This window comes from Rutidosis leptorrhynchoides, chromosome 4, assembly GCF_046630445.1.
Source record: "Rutidosis leptorrhynchoides isolate AG116_Rl617_1_P2 chromosome 4, CSIRO_AGI_Rlap_v1, whole genome shotgun sequence".
Classification (NCBI taxonomy): Eukaryota; Viridiplantae; Streptophyta; class Magnoliopsida; order Asterales; family Asteraceae; genus Rutidosis; species Rutidosis leptorrhynchoides.
The window spans coordinates 400901351-400908901 of NC_092336.1; positions in this window are offsets into that span (position 1 = coordinate 400901351).

Here is a 7551-nt window from a genome sequence, read left to right on the forward strand (position 1 = left end):
AGATTTTGAATAGAAGCTTGTTGATTTCTAAATGCTTGAGCATTTTGTTCATTGGTTTGTTTTTGAGATGTGAAAAACTGCGTTTGAGTTTCAACTAGCTTTGTCATCATATCTTCTAAATTCGGCTTTTTATCATCGGTTTTTTGTGGTGGTTTGTTTTGAAAATTCGGTCTTTGCTGATTGTAATTATTATTAGATACTTGTTGATTGCTAGGACCTTGTTGGTTGTTGTATGGAATATTTCGGTTATAATTCTGGTTTTGATTGTAAATCGGTCTTGGCGGTTGATAATTATTCTGATAATTATTTCCAGGCCTTTGGTTTATGTATGAAATATTCTCTCTTTGTTCCATTGTTAATTCAATACTGAGACAATCTTTTGTCAAATGTGGTCCTCCACACTACTCACAACTAATTCGTATTGAGTGAATATCCTTAGTCATCTTTTCCATTCGTCTTTCCACAGCATCTATCTTTGCGGAAATGGAATCTAAGTCATGGCTAGAATCGGCTCTAGCTGCTTTAGATGATCTAACGATGTCTTTTTCTTGGTGCCACTCATGTGAGTGGGAAGCAGTGTTATCAATAATTTTGTAAGCATCAGTTTCGGTTTTCTTCATAATAGAACCACCAGCTGCTATATCTATGTCTTTCCTTGTAGTGGTGTCGCATCCTTGGTAGAATATTTGTACTATTTGACAGGTGTCTAAACCATGTTGCGGACATCCTCTTAACAACTTTCCATATCTTGTCCATGCCTCATATAGAGTTTCATTCTGTTTTTGTGTGAACGTAACAATTTCTGCTTGAAGTCTTACGGCTTTAGATGCAGGAACGAATTGTTTAAGAAATTTGTCAACTAAAACATCCCATGTATCAATCGCCCCTTCAGGTAACGATTCCAACCAATCTTTGGCTTCTCCCTTTAAAGTCCAGGGAAATAACATAAGATATATCTGTTCATCCTCCACTTCTTGGATTTTAAATAGTGTGCAGATCCTATTAAAGGTACGTAGATGTTCATTTGGATCTTCCTTCGGCGCACCACTAAATTGGCATTGATTAGTCACCATGTGTAGAATTTGTCCTTTGATTTCATAATCTGGCGCATTAATGTCTGGATGAGTAATTGTGTGACCTTGGCCAGTGCGTTTAGCTCTCATTCGGTCTTCCATACTTAAAGGTTCCAGATTCTCCATAATTGAATTTGTTGAATCGGTATCACTAGATGATTCTGATTTAATGGTTCGTTCCTCAACAATCTCTGTTTGAATGATTGGTGGCTCCGGAGGAAAGTTTAATGGTTCGGGATCTACGAACCGTTCCTGAATATTCTCCGGATTCTCAATTGTGAGGTCGGGTTCAAAAAATGGATTATCGGAAATTTGAACTGAAGTACTTGGTCGACTGGATGACGATTCTAAAGAAAAATCAACGGCGGTTATATTTGCTAAATGTCTTGATCTAGTTACAGGTGGTGAACGTACAAAAGGTGGTGAACGTCTTGCTCGGTGCATTCACTGAATATCCTATTAGTTTTTAAAAGGAAAGAAAAATTATAATAAGTTATCCAACCAATAGACTTTTCTGATTTTGCCCACGTTTCGAATAGCCAAAAGATGCAGCAGAGGGGCAGGATTCGTTTGGTCTCAATATAATTGAGGACTGTTTGGCTCCAATAACCCGGTCCACGTACAAATCCAACTATTACTACGAACCAGAAAATTTTGATGTCTATTAATTTAACCACTTAAAATAAATTTTTCGTAATTTTAAGAAATTTAGATAAGAAGTAGAATAAAAATCTATGTCCTAAAACTAGAATAGCGAGAAATAAGAAAGAAAAAGAGTTCGTCGGAAAAAGGTTGAAAAAGAAAAATGGTTGAAAAATAAAAGGTGACGGAAAAATAAAAGAAACTTATAAAAACTTAAAAATACTTGACTAACCTAACCTTATTACTACAACTAACTTAAAATTATAATCGCAAATTGAGATTACTAATTTGAATGATAATTTACAAGAAAAACTAAATCCCAAATGGAATTAACTTAAAAAGAAACTAAAACTTAAAAAGGCGTCGTAAAATTCTAAAGCACCTAAATCTTAGTCTAAAGAAGGGACAAAATATAAAAATATACAAAAAGTTGTAAAAATTACAATTTTTATAAAAATATTATTTTTTTATTATTTTATAAAAGTATTAATTTAAATATATAAATAAAACTAATTAAAACTTAATATAACTAAATAATTAAAATTAAATATTAATTTAATTAAAACCTAAATCTTAATTAATTAATAATAATAATTATTACTCCGTAATAAATGCAGTTAGGGTTTCTGGCAGGCGTGTCAGAAAAAGCTCCGCGAGTCGCGGTATTTCAAACATCAAACCCCGCGAGTCGCTGGGTTCCAAAATTCAACTCTGGTACAGTTTTTAATTCGACCTGTTTTTTTTTTTTAATTTTCTGTTTTAATATAAATAAAAGATATTTAAATAAAACTTATATTTTTATAAACTAAAATAAAAATAAAGAAACTTATAAAACTTTTAACAAACTCTTAAAAATATATAAATTTTTGTTTTTCTTTTTATATTTTCGAATATTCAAAACGTATTTTTACAAAAGCGAATTTTAATAAAAGTAAACAAAAAATCTTTTTTTTTTTTTATATTAGCGTTGCGTTTCCGGCGTTTAAGAGTGTCCCCGGCAGCGGCGCCAAAAATACTTGATGTCAAAGCTAAGGGGTATAAAATACTATTAAATTTTTTGCAGGAAATACTATTAAATACGATACAATTTTACACAAGATATTTATTTATTTATAGAATGGATATACTTAAACCTTGCTACAACACTTATAGGCAGTGTACCTAATCGTACAGTAGTGTAGTTTTTAGTAAGTCCGGTTCGTTCCACAGGGAATCTTTTTTAAACAAAGCTCAACGCTATATTAGTTTACTTTTATAAAAATACAAACATATATATAAGTAATATTATTATTATAAAGGGGGGTTTTTACCGTTTAATGACCGGTTTGTCGATTTTAAAAACTTTAGTCGCAGTTAAAACCAAATGTAAAATAATAAATAAATACAAGACTTAATTTTAAGCGTAAAGTAAATAACGATAATGAAATTGCGAATAATAAAAGTGCGATAAAATAAACTTGCGATAATTAAAAAGGACGATAATTAAAAGTGCAATTAAATAACAATAAATAAAAGTGCGATAATTAGAAGTGCAATTAAATATAAAATAAAGGAAATTAAATATGAAATAAAAGAATTATGCTTATTTAAACTTCCGTAATCATGATGTTTGACGTGTTGATTTTAGTTTTATGCCCATGGGTTAATTGTCCTTTGTCCTGGATTATTTAATATGTCCGTCTGGTTTTTGTCCATAACAGTCCATTAGTCATAAATATAAAGTGCGAGTGTCCTCGTCAAATTATTCTTATACCCGAAGTTAAATATTCCAACTAATTGGGGATTTAAACTGTAACAAGATTTTAATACTTTGTTTAATAATTACACCAGGTTGTCGACTGAGTGTAACCCAAGGTTTTAATATTTTGTTATCAATTATACCAAGTGTCCTTTGTACATAATTTCACCCCTGTTTTAATTATTCTAGTGGCTATTAATCCATTCCCGTGTCTGGTTAAATGAACGATTATTCGTACATATAAATACCCCGTCCATCGTGTCCGATTGAGTGTATATGGTAATTTATAGGGACGCCCAATTGTAAATCTTTATATTAACATTAACAAACTATCATTTAGTTAAACAAATATAAAGCCCATTAATAGCTCATAGTCTAATTTCCTCAAGTGTCGTTCTTTTGTCCAAACCCCAATTATGGTACAAAGCCCAATTACCCAATTTTAGTAATTAGCCCAACATCATGATTACTTCGTTTTAAATAAGCATAATAATAACTTAGCTACGATACATTAATGTAAAAAGGTTGAACATAACTTACAATGATTAAAAATAGCGTAGCGTTACACGGACAGAATTTCGACTTACACCCTTACAACATTCGCTAACATACCCTTATTATTAGAATTATAATTAAAATTAAAATATAAATTATAAATATATATATATATTTTACGTATGAGGAGAAGAAAAAAAAGATGGATGATTACGATCAGAATGCGCGAGCTTTATAGGGATTTTCTGAAATTGGGGCTCCGCGACTCGCGGCCTTTTTGGCCTTCAAACTCCGCGAGTCGCGGAGTTTGAAATTACAGCTCAGATACTTTGGAGTCTCTCTTGTCGACGGATTTATAAATATATATAATATATTAAATAATTATAAGAATTATTTAAATATTATATTATATTTATGTGCATAGTTGATTTGTAATTTTTAGTCCGTTGCGTCGAGCGTTGAGAGTTGACTCTGGTCCTGGTTCCGGATTTTCGAACGTCCTTGCGTACAATTTTATATTTTGTACTTTGCGTTTTGAATCTTGTACTCTTGTAATTTCGAGACGTTTCTTATCAATAATTGGAACCTCTTTGATTGTCTTTTGTACTTTTGAGCTTTTTGGTCGTTTGCGTCTTCAATTCGTCGAATCTGTCTTTTGTCTTCACCTTTTATTATTTAAACGAATATCACTTGTAAATAGAACAATTGCAACTAAAAGCTTGTCTTTCTTGAGGAATAATGCTATGAAATATATGTTCGTTTTTAGCATTATCATGCGCCTTTTGTGATCAAGTGCAAGATTCTCATGATCATTTGTTCTTTAGTTGCCCATTTTTACGACAGGTATGGAATCGAGTTCAACAACACATGGATTTTCCTATTTTTAGCGATTACTGGAAGGATTTTGCGATGCTCGTGAGCCCGTTTGCAAAACGAAATATAGGGCGGATCATAGTTGTCAAGCTTTTGTTTGCGGCTTCCGTTTATGTTTTGTGGCAGGAAAGAAATAATAGAATCTTTAAGAAGAAGAAGAGGTCGATGGATAAAGTGTATAAGGTTATCTACTCAACGGTTAGACCTAAATTGATGTCGATTAAATGGAAGATGACGCCTCAGGCTCTCCGGCTAAAGTCAGATTGGAAGATCTCCTGAGTTAGTTTTTTTGTTTGTATCTGAGCGTATGGCTCTAGGGGCTAAATCGTTGTTTGTTTAGCTTGGTTGTTTGAGAGGGTATAGGACTTACCTATAACCGTTTTGTGCTCCTTTTGTAACAATTCATTATTCTTTATAATAAAGATTCACCGGGTAAAACCCATTACCCAAAAAAATATTAATATTAATATTTAAATTAAAGATGATAATGGAGTTATAATTTATAAATGATGTGAAAATAACAAGATGGATAGCTGGAGGTAAAACAGTCACCCTATGAGTAAGTGACAAGAAGGAAGCACATAACTGGAGCTTATAGGTGGGTAATAAGTAGTTCGGTTGCGAGGTCAACAATACTCAACGTGAATATGACCCACATGAACCAATTTAAGCAAACGGGTCAAGTGGGTTGATTATGTATTGGCATATCAATTTGGGGTCAAACGGGTCAACTTTCATGGGTTAACTTTGGTTTGGTGGGATGTTTTTGGTTTGGGATATAAATAAATAGGAATAAGAACTTTTAGAAAAATTGTGGATTGGCGGGATAACCTGTTGACTTGAATATCGACATATTAACCAGTTGACCCGAACCCAAACAAAAAACTAAAAAGGTTGTCTGGTTCAGAATCACAACCATAGCGTAACTATTTTCATGTTGGTTTTGGGTCATGTCTAGAATTGCCACTTCTATACGTAACGCCAAAATAAAGTGAACGGTAGTCTGGTTTAATACATACTCGTAATCTGGGAAGACAAAAGCACAATTCAAGAACTTTTTGATTATCCCGCGTAATGAACATCGATCATGATCGACTGCATCAGTTTATTAACCTAACATACATACATGGCTAGCCAGAATCAAAATGCAATGAGAACCTTAGAGTGCTTTTATTCTAAACATATCCATGTGCATGTAAAGACATGAAGAGTGCTTTGACTTATCTCATAAAAGAATCCAATTTTATCACCAAATCTGCAAAAAAGTTTGTTCCAAAGCAAAATTTAGATGTTTTACAATACGTACCAAAAGTCAAACACTGAAACTGATTTGTTAAGTGATCAAGCCTAAATTGGTTACCGGTTAGGATAGGCGGTATCTTTAACAACCGGTCCCAATCCTTCTGGACGAAATCATCAACAGTTGGTCCCATTGCGATGGTCGACTCCAAGTATTATCCTTAACATGAGCTAATGCACAGCGGAAGACTTAATTCATACCTGAGAATAACATGCTTTAAACCGTCAACATAAAGTTGGTGAGATATATAGGTTTGATGCTAGCAGCGTTATAACATTGGACCACAAGATTTCATACATATACATAATACACTCGCAAGTGTATGAAAAAGTCGTTGAGCACTTGGTAACCATACTTAACATTTAAATCACAGCAGCATATTCTTAAATAAACCCTACACCGTACCAAGTGTAGTAACGAAACGAAGTACTGTGCAACCGTTTAAAACTGGTCGTCCAGCCCGGTTGGGGTTGTCAGGCCCGATAGATCTATCAACAGGATTCGCATTTACGCTCCTCACGTAAATATTAGCTACCAAGTATAAAGAGATATACCATGGTACAACTCAACGTGAAGTTTTTTTTTGATCACTTGTGTCCATATCGTAAATCATTTAATAAAAACAGCGCATGTATTCTCAGTCCAAAATATTTAGAGTTTAAAAGGGACTATATACTCACCATACTGTATTTTGTAGTAAAAATACATATAACATCATTGAACACGTATAAGGTTGGCCTCGGATTCACGAACCTATATCATTTGTATATTTATCAATAAATATAATGGAAATCTCATTCCTTCATTAATTAATATAAATATAATTTATTTATTTATTGATACGGAGAATTTATACCAAATTCAATTTAAAACACTTTCTTATTTTATATTTTAGGTTATATGCTATCTATATAGTTATTCGTTAAAATGATAGTTTTGAAAATAAGAACTTACTGATAATAATAATAATAACTTTATTAATGATGATAATACTAATAATAAAATGATAATGATAATCTCTAACAATAATAGTAATAATGATAATAATAATAATAATAAGTTATTTTATTATATTTTTTTAAATGAAAACTATAATATTGATAATAATACCTAATAATAATACTAATTATGATAATAATGATAAAAATAACAATTTAATTAATAATGTAAATTTTAATAACATGAAAATTCTTAATTAATAGTAATGATAATATTAATACTTATATTTATAATAGTAATAATAATAATAGTAATAATAATAATAATAATAATAAAAAGATGAAACTACCTCAAGATAATCGGATAAAAAAAATGGCTCAATCAGGTCTCGAACTCGAGACCTCCAGCTCATATCATAACACCTTGAACCACCCAGCCAGTCTAACATTTCTGATCTTATATCCGATTTATCTATTTATAAACCGTATTAT